Below are 14,919 nucleotides of genomic sequence, written 5' to 3'. Positions count from 1 at the left end.
TCTTTGTGTGATGGGTTACACAAGGGGGTTCTGGTCTTGCCTTTGACACTCTGGATCTATGGAAGCAGTCGTAACAGTAATCGATAATATTTCATCCTTAACCACTAATGTGTGCAGAGCCTCTGGAAATAAACAGAAGAACTCACACTGTTATCCTGGCTTTGAAGTTTAGGGAAGAGATTCAGCAGCTAGAGAGATACTGAGGATATTCATCTATTGCAGGTCAAACCCAGGGAAGGTCGGTCTCAGTGAGATTATTGCTGGAGTTGGTTTCTTCCCCATCCGCACGTGTGAGGTTTCGGGTGCAGCTGTGCAGACATGTCAGGGGCAGGATGCTGAGCCATGGGGATGTCGATACTGATCCAGACTCTCAGCTCCTATGAGAAGCATTAGCCCTCAGATAGCTGTAAGTGATAATAATCAGATTTCGTGCTTATCACAAGAAAAGTCCCATCATTGTCTTAATAGCTCTATAAACAATTTCTCCCATTATTTCTTTCTTTGTTTGCCAGTGCAGCAATCTGAACACAGATGGCCAGGAAATATATTTTTCCATCATGTGACATTTGGGGTCTGTTGTCAGCTTGCTTTCTGCACAGTGGCAGAAAAAAGGTGGAGGAAAAGAAAACCATCAGCATAGCCAAGACCCCTGTATTAAATATATTCGCTTGGGCTGGAAGAATGTACCTCTGAGACAAACCCATCTTGAAATCAAGGCACAAAAATCTCTGGCTGACCCAAGGATTAATTAATTGATTAGAAGCATAAAAGATTCCACAGGAGAAACCGAGGATCATGCAGGGAGCCCAGAGCTGTGGTACTGTGGCGTGCAGGAGCTCGGCTGAGGTCCAGATCACCACCATGGGTCAGGACTCCAGCCTGGTGCTGTCACACATCTATTCCTTCCTCTACCTTTTTTGTCCTGTTTCTTCCACAGGGAAATTTTACTTTTGGAACTGGGAGGCAAAGGCAGCCGGAGGTAAAGAAGCTTTTCTCCAGCTTCCTGTGCTCTAATGAGGATTCTGTTTCTCAAAATGTGATGGGCAAATGGGTGAATGACAGTCAAACAACTTCCATGCAGTATAACCCACATGTTATTCAGCCCTGAAAATTATTTCAACCCGGCAATGGCTAACTAAGCGACCACCTTAGGAGGTAAAATTAAAGAGCCAATTTCAAATTCAAGAAATAAAGGAATAAAAATGTTTGCTAATTATTTAGTTTGTGGATATTGCATCAATGTCGATCAAACTTCATGGCATTTTTAGACAGTAAATAGCATTCTCTTTATCTCAAAAATGGAAAACCTGTCAGGCTCACAATGATGAAAGAGAAGGAAAAAGATGCTAAACCACACTAGAATATGACAGTGCTTGGACTGGAATTTAAATTGGTCTTGTACCTTTCAGTGGAACTAAACTTGGCTATAACCATGTTATGAAACTGTGAAAACCTGTATAGGAGCTCAAACTGGGATATGTCACACCATGAGAACAGCTGTGTTAAGAGATGACACCCCACAGGCTGATGTATTTTAAAATGACAGCTCAGTCTTTTCACTCTTAGAGAAAGGAAAATAATAATATTTATTATTTTAAAGGATATTTTTTGTTTTGGGTTTTCTTACTGAAAATAAAGCTTTTGTGATCAAATAAAAAGAATTATTACCAGTAACAGTTTAATCAACAACTTTTTTGAGAGAAAAGCCTCATGTTTGGAAAAAGGGTGAATCAAAAAAGTGAATAGTTCTAATTTTCAACCAGGCATAAGTACTTCATGCAAGGTTAAGCAGCAAGGCAGGAGTAAAGTGAGGAGACAGAACTCCTGGGTTCCTGCTGTGTGTGTGGCCCTACCCCTATATTGTGCTTCTTTCCATATATTTACAGTAATCAGGGATTTCCTACATATAGACATGGGATTAAATGAATTTGCACAGAGCTGTTCAAACAAAAAAATGATTACCTGCAATGAGCGAACAGAAAACAGAGACATTTCTAAAGGAATCTGTCTCTTATATTTGATACTGGGATGTTGATGAAATATATGTTCAGGTTTTTTTTCTCCTTGTGATAAACTTGACTCACCTTTTTTCCTAATGCCAAAGCACAAAATAGATATTTTTGTTAATTTACTGAGAAGTTAATTCTCTTTGCAATTTTTTTAGACTAATCAACGTAATGATGTTGCATAGAAATAAATTCTGGGAAAACAAATCATGCTTTTATTCATTCATTCATTCACGCAATATTCACATCTCAGCTCTTTACGGACATTATGAAGCTGTTACACACTGTAAGGTTAAAAAAGAGTTGCACAGAAAACAACTGAACTTGACCGGCAGATTCCATGAAGGTCACAGAGCACGAGGGACTTCACACAATTTCACACAGAGTACACAGGGCAAACATCTTATCCCACTGAATTTTGACAGATGTCCATATGCAAATCCCTTCATCTGAATCCTACCAAAAGTAGGAGAAGACTGGATGTAGATACAACCTCTCCAAGTGGCCTTTGCCAGCTCTCAGCCTTGACTTCAGATATAAGCAGCTCCAAATTCAGGAAATATTCAGAACTGCGTTTGGAGCATGCAGGAAATCTGCAACCGAATCATACTTTTTAATGCTGGAGTCTGAATTTCTTGCTACCAACAAACAGTGTCTGAGAGCTAAGGCAATTCCATCAGCCTGAAAGAGCAGGATGTAAAAGGCTGGATCCTCGCTAATGTCAATTAGAAGGGCTTCTGTAGCCAATCATCGTTAGAAAGGGAAGCAGAGAGGAAAAAGCTGGTGTGCAGCATCCTGCATCCGACCTGGTAGACGGACTGGCCTGACTCACAGCAGCTGCCGCAGCGGGCAGCAAACAGCCCTGAGATTAAAGGCACAGTACAGAAAAGCAAAAAAGCAGATAAAAACAAATAAATGAAAAAAAAACCACGCTGATCTCAGCCACATCACTGCATTTATATCACCATTATTTAATTGTTCTTTTATTGAATGAAAAACTTCGATATTTACCGTCTATTTAAACGTCCGTCTCTTGGTTTTGTCTCCATATTTTTCCACTAACTCTTCACAATGGCTGTGACGTCCATACACACTACAGGGATATGTGAATTATTAAAAGCTATCTTTTCAAGAGGTCTGAGGTGCTATGAAATACCTGAAAGGGACAATGTTACAATAGACATCCTTTCAACCGTGCATTCAGTTCGTGTATTTTCCTAGATGTTTTCATGTATGTAACCAGAACTGAATTTTTTTCTGAAAGAATTAGGAGTTGCTCAGCTTTCTAATTGTAGGGCTGTTTGCCACAGCTGTCTGAGACACAAAAGACAATATATCTCAACAGGAATTTGTAAATAAAAGTCTAAAAGGGGTGTGTGATACTTGTGCAAGGACCTCATCTTCAGGCTTTTTACATCCTATGACTCCCTGGATTTCAGCCATTCTGAAAAGGGTCCTCAATACCCAAATATCAGTTAAAAACATTGTATAGTATTGGCTCCCAACATGCATGTTCCTGATGTATATCCATAGAAACAGTTATGACTGAAGTTAAGAACATAACTTAGTATTTACATGCTGAGAAACCTGAAGGCTGATATTTTTCTCAGCAGGACTGTGCTGAAAAAGGTGAAAATCCTACAGATGCTGAATGCACGTTTCCTCCTGTTCACAGAATCACAGAATAGTTTGGATTTGAAGGGACCTTAAACATCATCCAGTTCCATCCCCTTTGCCATGGGCAGGAAAACCTTCCACTGGACCAGGATGCTCAGAGCCCCATCCAGCCTGGTCTTGAACATCTCCAGGGATGGCGCACCCACAGCTTCTCTGGGCAGCCTGTGCCAGTTCCTCAACATTTCTTCCTCATCTCCAATCTAAACCTACCCTCTTTCAGTCTAAAATCATCGCCTCTCATCACTACAGCCCCTCCCCATCTTTCCTTTTAAGCACTGAAAGGCCACAATAAGGTCTCCATGGAGCCTTCTCTTCTCCAGCTGAACACCCCAGCTCTCTCAGCCTGTCCTCCCAGCAGAGCTGTTCCAGCCTCGGATCATTTCTGTGGCTCCTCTGGCCCCTCTCCAACAGGTCCATGTGTGTCCTGTGCTGAGGACCCCAGAGCTGGACCAGCACTGCAGGTGGGGTCTCACCAGAGCGGAGCAGAGGGGCAGAATCACCTCCCTGATCTGCTGCCCACGCTCCTTGTGATGCAGCCCAGGACACCATTGGCTTCTGGGCTGCAAGCGCACATTGCCGGCTCATGTCCGATCTCCATCCACCAGCACCCCCAAGTCCTTCTTGGCAGGGCTGCTCTCAATCCCTTCATCCCCAGCCTGTACCCCTGTTTGAGATTGTCCCGACCCGGGTGCATGACGCTCGCATTGTCTTAAATGGAAGAACGTGCAAGAATTCAACCTCAAGACTATGATCTTAACATCGATGACTTTTGACTTTCTTTACAAACTAGCTGATTGATGACACAATATTTTAATTGGCATATTGTTCATTTAGAAGGAATAAAGAGTGATTTTGCGTTTCCTTTTTCTTGACAGTTCTGTAAGTAAAGATGCTTTTTTTTTTTCCCCAAATATAGATTTTTCTGATGCCCGGTGACATGACTCATCAGCCATAGAGATAAAGAAGAATTTGCTACACAGATAACTCAGAATCACCTGTTAGAGGCAGGACAGGTATCCTTTCACTGTTCATTAGATTGATGGCTAAAACTGGTTTTATAATGATATAATGCTTCATTTTTCTGCCAGTAGCTTTGCCTTGTTATCAATATTTGAAAAGACTGTGTTTCTGAGATTCAGAAGCATTTTGGATTTGGTGAGAAAAGGAGATGGCAATACAAATTTTGCTTCTAGCTGAAATGTCCCTTTTGAATTTCTTGGTGTTACCGACTGACCTCTGTCACCACTAGCACCTCCTTCTCCTGTGTCCCACTCCTAGATGACAAGTTGTACTGAAAGGTGCCCTGCCAGCAGCCACACACCATACTTAAGGTTTGTGCTGTTTCAATTTGAGAAGAAATTCATCTCAAAATCCAGTAAGCAAATGAAAAGAAAAATTATAATGGGAACCAGGATGCAGGTTGCAGTATAGAAGTCACTGCTACAAAACAGGAAATCAGCCATATGTTTGCAAGTGTAATATTTTGTGCTATATTTTAATTCTGCTTGGCTCAAGATGGTTAGAAAGCTTTTACAAATTAGTTGAAGGAATGAGGCTGATATCTGAAACATAAATCCTACTCACTTCACTAGTAAGAGTGGTCCTACTAGCTAAATCCAGCAGTTTAAACTAAAAATCTGTTAGAATGCACTGGGCAGACTCTGACAAAAATCAGCCAGGTGGGATAAACCCAGACTTACAGCAGTGTAAATCAGGAGGATATGACCCACCTGGCATGAAAAATAAAAAGAGCACATAATGAAAAGATCTTCCAGATGCACCCAAATCCCTAAGAGGATCACTCCTTTCTGCTCATAAAAGTGAGAGAATAATGTGTTCCAGTCCTTCAGAGAGAAACTGCCACTATCAAAATTATTGTAACTAGGAAACTCACAATAACACAAATAATTTTCATACTTGAAGCAAAGTTTTCTGCTTGGCCGTGATTTGATTTCAACTGCAGACAGCACGCTGACATTTACTAATGGATTAGCACATCATTCGGCATCACATCAAATATACCGCGGCAGCACAACCTCTGGCCCCACGTATATGGTTGCTATTCGATAGCAATGGGACTTGCATGAATTCTGCAGCTGTGAATTTATCTGTTCAATTCCTTTTTGAGCTGGTTGTGAGCTGAGTCCTGCAGCTCTTAGCTGGGGATCTCTTTGCCATGCTCCCTGTACCCCAGACTCTGGGAAGGCATTTTATTAATAACTTCTGCCCAGCACTTGCTCCTGAGCTGACCCCACTGAGAGGTGGGTGGTGAGTGCACATCTTTCATTGTAACCATGAGTTCCTAAATTGCTAAAAGCATACATCACTGAGCTTAAAAGAAAGAAACTAACCAAACCTTACAGGGCCAGAGTGCTCCACAGGAAAGCAGAGCTATGCACATGTCTCCAGGTACAGACTGAGTTGGGAACTAGACGAGAAACTGTGACTGGATGGCGAAACCCTGGCCCAGGTTGCCCAGAGAGGTGGTGGATGCCCCATCCCTGGAGACATCCCAGGCCAGGCTGGACGGGGCTCTGAGCAACCTGATCTGGGTGAAGATGTCCCTGCTTATGGCAGGGGTTGGACTGCATGAGCTTTGAAGGTGCCTTCCAATTCAAACTGTTCTATGACTGGGACAGTCCTTGGGCAGTATGTCACCGAGCTGATGGAGACAGAAGGAGGGAGTGAGCTTAAGAATCCACCATCCCTTATATCAACAGATCCCTAAAGCTGTTGTCATCTCACAGGGCTAGAGCAGCCCAGAGGTTCTTATCAGCAACCCAGCTGGATAAATCAGTGCTCTGGGAATGAGGAATTTCTCTTGCAGTCTAAAGTCATTTGCACAACCCTCTACCTGAGCTGGGAGATCATTGCTGGAGCACGACCAAAGGGCAGGACCGAGATATATTAAAAATCTGAAAGGCTTTTTATTGCTGGAAGTTGAATTTGCAGTGCAGTTTCTCATTTGATAAATCCATAGCTCTCAGCCACAGATACTTCAGGGCAGGTTTGTTGCATAAAAGCACGATGTGCTGTACTTCCAACTCTGATCTTGGCAGCTATAAATGTGAAGAATCAGTTTCTCGCTCCTTTGTTGGAAACGTGGCTGTGTGTAAATGCTGACTGTAAACTCATTTTCCATGAGATTCATGTCCCCATTCTTTTCCTTCCACTATGTAGAAGTATCCAAAGTGCAACAGAGAGCAAAACCGATCATATGGTAAATGTGGGATGTACAGTGCATGATGATGGTATATGGGCAGTTCTTGCTCCATATCAGAAATGTCAGATATGACATTTGCAATAAACCAGAAAAGAATATGCAGACAGACAGATACCCTGCATGTGGATGGGACAACCTTCTGACTCATTCACTCTCTATGTTAGTTCATCTAAATTTGCACATCTTGACCAATTCCACTAGAGTGGATTGGGTTTACAGCTAATATTTTTTTTTTGTCCCAAGAAAGGTGAGGGTTGTTGGGACCATGGAGGAGCAAGTCCATCTGTAGCCTGAAGAACTGAATTTCTCCTTCTGCAGAAAGTGCTAAAGCAAAGGGCTTAATGAAAAATAAGGGAAAATATAAACACAAAGCACTGGAGTAAGTGTGGGGAAAAGACTGTTGCATCATGTAGTTCCCCCACTAAGGCAGCAATAGGTACTAAAAGCAATTAATTTTCCAGCAAATTCATTCCACCTTTACTTCAGAGGCAGAGAGCTGACAGCTGAGTGCAGACTAAAGCACTGAACAGCTCACAACAACCAGTGAAGGATTTAGACCTGGTGGGTCTCAAGTAATCCTTTAAATGCCCTGGAACACATCCTGCCAGCTGTGGGATTGTGTAGATCGAGACACAGACTCAAGAGAGAGGCTCCTGCAAATGCAGACGTGGAAGTCCAGTCTGCATTTTCATGCTGGGCTCAGGGCTCCCACTGGTGACTGAAGCTACTGATGGCAACGTCACTGGTGGAACAAATTCAGGAATCATCCCCCACAGTGAGCAGCTTTAAATTAACCTGATTATTTCACCCCAGGCCCTTGACAAACGAGTCTGATTTATTTAGCTCATTTGAAACAAGTTCATTTTAATGAAGTTATTTATATAGCTCCTTGATGCCATTAGCCAGATTACATGCTGTCCAAAGGGCATAATGCATGATCTCATTTCCAGCTTAAACCCCGTCTACTTCTTTCATCCTCTAAGTTAAGGAGCAGGAGTTCAGAACATATGTTCTTCCATTTTCTCTATAGACAGCAAAACGTCATTTGACAGCTGCCAGGTAGTATTATCAGCTCATTTAGTCACCTTTTCTCTAGCCTAGGAAATCAGATTAGAATGTGAAATATATTTCTGCTAAACTGCATGGAAATACAGGCCTTTTTAAGGTCTTGAAACATATCATTCTATCACTTTTGGAAATGGATAATGTTGTCCTGGCCACTACGCTGTAAATCGCCAAATTTCATTTACTGCTTTGATTACTTCTGAAGATTGTTCTTACCACTTTTTGCACATCATGACGTGAGGAAGAGATTTTTTACTATGAGGGTGGTGAAACACTGGCCTAGGTTGCCCAGAGAGATGGTAGATGCCCCATCCCTGGAGACATCCCAGACTCTGAGCAACCTGATCTGGGTGAAGATGTCCCTGCTCATAGGAGGGGTTGGACTGGATGAGCTTTGAAGGTCCTTTCCAACCCAAACTATTCTGTGATCTCTGATAGGAAAAAGAACAGATTGATTGTGGCTTGGGTTCCAAGCCCTACCCTGCAATGAATTTCTCAAGACATAAACTTTTTGCACCTGTATCCAACCTTCCTGACATCAGTGCATTGGCATATGGGCACAGAAGTCCACTCTCTAGAGCACCTGGCATGTCCAAGCTTTGCTCTGAACACATCAGGGAGCCCAAAATGATGGACATGGGCACTTCAAATCAGCACTAAAATTGGGCACTGGCCCTGGGACTTGCACTGAGCCTCCTCGGTCAGCTGTGACTTCAGGTGGAATTACAATCAGCAAGATGACAATTGTATCTGAAGTCTGAAGAACTTGGTCCTGCAGGATTTGACTGACATTATGTTATTTATGAAATGTTAAGTGTGAAAACTACTACCTGAGGCCCAGATGTCCTTAAACGTCAGAGGCCTCTCCATGGTCCCTCTGACGTAAATGCAGATGTTCCTTATGATGCTGGAGGAGAGAGAAAAGTGCCTGTGAAGATTTTTGGAGGATGTTCCTGTCTGCCTAAGCTGGTCTCTGTCTCCTGAGTGTGAGGCGTCCACAGGAAGTGTCAGGCACCTACATCCTAAGAGGTCCCATCCACCTGGCCATCACCCCATAACAGGTCCCTGATGGACTGGTTTCTTATTAAAAGGGAAGCATGTGAGAGGACCACTGGTGCTCACTTCTTTTTGCATGAGAGTTGCTGCCACAATTCCTGTCCCAGGAGTTGGCAGCCTTGTGTCCGGGTGTCTCCTCGACATGGGATGTAGGTCCATGGACATGTTCTCATCAACAATTAAGCCACCTAAAGAGGTTTCCAAGCTACTCCTCCTGCAACCGCTTCTGCTCACATGTCCTGCAGCCCCTCTCCTGGGGCTCTGTAACAGCTTTGTGGGGTTGTGCTGAAAATTGGGTCATTGACAAGACGCAGGGCAAAGCAGAAAAACAACAAAACTCCTATTTTAGACTTTTTTCCTTATCCTAGATCCTTTCAGCCATGTTGCATTCTGGCAAGGGCAATGAAGGCTGGGGGGGGACATAGCTGCTCCCTCTCTCCTGACGTGGAACCAGATGATGAGCCTGAGGTAGGAAGCCTGATGCTCAGCTGGGCAAGACAAAATTGGGGTCTCCCACCCAGCTCCCTGGAACGTGTAGGGCTTTTACATTAAACTCTTATTAGAGAAACCTGAGGCCAGTGAGAAAAATCCTTGTTTGGCTCCAAGTCTGCTGGAACAGGATCTTTCTTTTTCTTGGTGTTTCTGGTCTTCAGCTCTAGTATTTTCAGCTGCTTCCCAAGAACACGGGTGCAGCGCTGCAAGGACATCTCAAGCAAAGCAAGAAGACATGTGAAGAGTTTAAGCACCTCTTGGATAGCAGTTCCAGAAAGCAGATGAGGTCTATCAATGATTCTTTGGTAGCTTTATAGACCTTACAAGTTAGAGATTAAATAGACTGATCCCATCCTTCACTAATTCCTCCAAATATACCTTTTTTCAATAAAAAAGGCTTTGGTGTTGGTTTTTTTTGGTGTTGTTTCGCAGAAAGAAACCACTGAGAGAAACCTTGAATCACACTGTACAAGAAAAACAATCAGCAAAGGGCCACAGTATCAAGCAAGTGAGATAAAAAGAAACATTAAAAACTGGGGCAGAAGCGGCCCTCAGAGGTTGTTTAGGTTGTGTCTCTGGTGTATCTACTAACAGAAGTTCCAGACTGCTATTGAAGGGAGGCTGCAAGACCAACATCAGCCCAAAGGGCAGGTTTTATAAACACAAAAAAATCCTGCATTGAGGGGAATAATGCCATGAATAACTTTTCTTCCAATGGAAAGATTTAGGATTGGAGTTGAGTTCTGCCTGCCAGTTCTGTGCTAATCCAAAGAGATGAAAATAACACTCGCTGACATGCTTTGATAGTTGAAGTTGGAAGCAGAACAACAAAGAGGTGAAGAATTTCATTTTGTAGTAAAACAAATTTAGGAAGAAATGCAAATGAAAATACAAAGTAGATGCTGCTTGCTCACATCTAAGGGCTGAAGAAGCTGGTTCCTGATTCCTGGATATGTCGCAGCACCATCTGCCAGCAGTGAGCAGAATTACATGATCAGTGGTACACTTTGCCTGAAGATTTTGTCCCCTTCAAATGCACCGGAGCTTTGTCATTGCATTCATGGTAACCAGCATTTGGCAAGCACTACAGAAAAGCTGAACCCACATGAAAGCTAAATCAACCTGCAACTCCAGAACAGGATGCGTTTTTCCAGAGTGGAATACATCAGTCTCCTCAGAGAGTTCAAGACCGTGACGATGTATCTCCGATTACTGGAATTTTATGGATTACATAGGCCATGGGACCAGCTCTTGTCCCCTGCATTGTCCCTCCCTCCCCTGCACAGCTGCTGCTCCCCTGCCCACCCACCGCCCCTGGCACAGTTGGTGTGGGATGCCACGCAGAAAGCACCCACTCGCTTCTGCCCATCCCTCCTACAGCAAGAACTAAATTTTGCCACCTTCTCCTCATGCCTTCTCCTGCTATCAGCGCCTTTGATTTCAGTGGCACACAGTCAGTCACTTCCCAACCGGGATCCATCTGCTCCTCCCATCTGCTCTGTCCTTTTCTCTCTCTTTTCTTCCACCAGGGATTCTGTGAAGCCTCGTTCCTTTTCTTCTCTTACTGCCCATATACACCCACCTTATAGAAACTGGTTCCTCCGTCCTGTTCTCCTGGATGTTCCCTCCAGCCACCAGATTCTTTATGTTTACAGTAAACTGTGCAGCTCCCTTTCTGCTAGACTCATTCCATCATCCTGATGCCACTGGCAGCTCAGCCCCATGTAGACCTTGATGGTAGCTTGCCCTCTTCTGACTATCTCTGGGACTCTGTTCTTCTTTCTTCTTTATATTTAGCTGTATCAACACAAACATTGCCAGGCTCAGGTTAGGTTCAGTGGGATCACTACTGCTATGGCCCCAGTCTGTGAGGAGAGCTGGGCACCTCTTGATGGCAACCCAGGTGGTAATTGCACTTGCCCATGTGGCCCAGACTGTCTGTGATCCTCATTCAGGTGCCATAGTAGGGGTTTCAGGAAAGAAAAAGAAAGGAAAATACCCTCTTGCCCAGTTCCAGACTGTGTATCGAGGCTCCTGCACACACAGACATTCTCTAATATTTTCCAGGACTCTGACAGTGGGTAAGTGATGCAGCAGCCACTCAAAACATCACCAGAGGCTTTCAAGGGTCAGTCCATTACAGCCTCACTCAGGTGCAAGTGAGGACATGTATGAGATCGTCGCCAAAGACAATGTCTCAAAATGAGTGGCCATTCTCTACAGCATTCTTCTTAGGCCAGGCTGCAAGGTAATAATTTTTCTTACAGGAGATTCACTCTGCCATGGGGAAGCCACACAAGCTCACACTCTGCTCTGTTACTCCTTCTGTGGCATCTCTTCTATGGCAGCTCTTCAGAGCCTGAGCAATCCTCCAGAGCCAGCACCTACCAAACTGTGAGCATATAAATGAGCATGTGTTATACAAATACTAGATTGTTTATATATAAAAAGATATTTTTATATAAATAAGTAATGAATATATTTGCTATAATCATACGTAATTAGATACATATATACATACACAGAAATCTATGTAAATATGAATAATCTCATAAAAAAACAGGAATCAGACTGTTTGCAGGATGGTGCAGTGAGGAGAGGTGTCTTTCCCTCTGGGTTTGTTCCCTCCAGCTTGTGCCAACTACTACCCCCACTCAGAAATTCCTTGCTCTAGGGAGTAACATCTCCATGTCTGCAACAGCAAGATACAGTTCCTTGGGAAAGGATGGAAAAACATACATACAAATGCTTAGTCAGGGGATAATACACAGGAGATTCTCCAGCTCTTCTCTGTGGACTTGCCTTTTGCTTGGAGGAATATTTTTATGGCTGACATGAAGATGCTTTTTTGGAATGTGAATCCAAAACCGCTGCTCACTACCCTGACACCTGTCAGTGCCATTGGGAATGGATGGAGTTAGAGCAGCAGACGGTTGGTGGGTCAAATCAGTGGTTCAGCTCTACCAGCCCAAAGTGAGAGAGGGAGATTCTCATGCTAAGCGTGCACAACAGATAAATAAAAGCATCTAAATGAAGAGAACCGCCAGAGCTGTGGATTGCAACAAGCCGGGGAAAAAGGCACACTTAGTGACAGCATCTTTCTGTGAAACTGCAGACAAGAGTAAACCAGTCCAGGGTCCAAAGTGGGACCAGTGCATCAGACTGCATTAAGCAAGACACATCTTACATACCAAGGCAGAGCAGAAGGACCATTCCCCTGTGAGCACCAAAGCTCCTTCTGATGTCAGGGCAGAGACATAAAAAGGAAAACCTCCCTGGTGAGATCCAGTCCACTGAAATTAGTACTTCCTTCTGCATTTAATGTTTTCATAGAACTATAGAATCATAGAATGTCCTGAGTTGGAAGGGATCCACAAGGATTGAGTCCAACTCCTGTCCCTGCACAGGACAACCCCAAGATGCACACTGTTTGTCCAAGGATGTTATCCAGTTTCTTTTTGAACAGTCAGGCTTGGGGCTGTGACACTCCCTGGGGAGCCTGTTCCAGTGTCCAGCACCCTCTGCGTGAAGAACCTTTTCTAATATCCAACCTAAACCTCCCCTGGCACATCTTCGTACCATTCCCTTGGGTTCTGTCATTGATCACCAGAGAGAAGAGCTCAGCGCCTGCCCCTCCTCCTCCCCTTGTGATGAAGCTGTAGCCGCCATGAGGTCTCCCTTCAGTCTCCTCTTCTCCAGGCTGAACAAACCAAGCGATTTTAGCCACTCCTCATACGGCTTCCCCTACAAACTCTTCACCAACTTCGTACCCTTCTCTGGACACTCTACAGTAGCTTTGTATCTTTTTTATAGTGTGGCACCCAGAACTGCACACAGTGATCCAGGTGAGGCTGCACCAGTGCAGGGTAGAGCAGGAATGGAACTGTACCCCTCTACTGCAGGACAGGGCTTACCTATTGGGACAGGAACGGAGCAGCTTCACCTTAAATGTTTCTCTGAAAGTGCATCTCAGTAGAGCTGAGGATGGGAGGTGGCTGCTTGTCTCAGAACAAAAATACTTCATGGGAAATTAAATTAGGAGCCTAAGGGACTTCCCAGACAGAGGAGCCCAAAGAGGTTAGGCCAATCTGAAGCATAAGCAGTCTGGACTGCCCGCTGGGATCCACGGCACTTCAGTGTTTAAAACAATTTACGTAGGTTTTAGGTACGCTGATCCCAGACAGTTAACACGAGAAAGACAGAAAGAGAGAGTTATGCAAAATATCTCCTGTACCTTTGCTCCTTGCTTTGACTTGACAGAAGGGAGATCCCTGTGTTACTTCATCTGTGCCACCCAACCATCCCTGCAACTGCTCCCTCAACCCATCCTCCCACTCTGGGGTGCCTGTCTCCCTAACCCGAGAGGCAGAAGGCAGCATGCCACGAATTCATACCCCAGCCCGTGGATTTGACAATATAACTGAGATCTAAGGTTTTATTTTCTAGCTACATCAAAATATGCTTCAGGTCTTCCAGTATGGAATACTACTCCTCTCTGTCACCTGCCTCATATTAAAATCATATACACCCTTACGGGGCAGTTCGAAATCAAGGCCAGCCACAGCCCTTGTCATCTTGTACATCATCCACCCTGCCCACCTTCTAGTATTTAATACATATAATTCAAGGCCTTCTTTAACTTCTACTTTTTGCAGAATAAAACTTTTTTCCTTCTATTAAGAAAAAGGATCTATACCAAGCTTTCAGTCTTATATAGTTTCTGTCACCATCCATGTAATCAGATCTAGGATTATTAAGTATATGCCTTTCCTTAAGCATTTATGGTGAGTCAACAGCTTGGTGATCCTCAGTCTCATATCTTATCGAGCAGTGCCACAGTCTCACTTTTCCCCTAACACCAATGAGGGAGCAAGTGTTCTGTGCCTGCAGAACAATGCTAATTTAGCTTTAACTTCATCACAGCAAAGGGAGAAAGGTTCCATCCCTGAGATGCAACTGGTGGTTCCAGAGCACATACCAGCAGAGACATGTGGAAAAAAAACTGTATGGATGGTTAAAAAACAAACTGCTGCATTAAAAAATGGATTCTTAAGTCCATAGCAATATATATTATATGCATGTCATTGTTCCCTTAACGCATCTCAGGATGCATCTATCTCATTTCCTCCACAGAACAAGAGTCCATTAAGAGTATGATTTCATCCTGTTCATGAAACACCAGAGAACTGCAGTCATCGCTTTTTCTACAGATACCTTCAACTTGATATAAAGTAAATGTTCCCAAGTGTGGTAATATAATGTATCTGTGAGGCATCACCTTTCAGTGGTGCCCAGCGACAGGATGAGGGGCGATGGGCACAGGCTGAAGCACAGGAGGTTCCATCTGAATATGAGGAGAAACTTCTTCACTTTGAGGTGCCAGAGCCTGGACCAGGCTGC

This window comes from Nesoenas mayeri (genome assembly GCF_963082525.1).
Source record: "Nesoenas mayeri genome assembly, chromosome: 1".
Taxonomy (NCBI): domain Eukaryota; kingdom Metazoa; phylum Chordata; class Aves; order Columbiformes; family Columbidae; genus Nesoenas; species Nesoenas mayeri.
Note: the sequence above shows the minus strand (reverse complement) of the source record.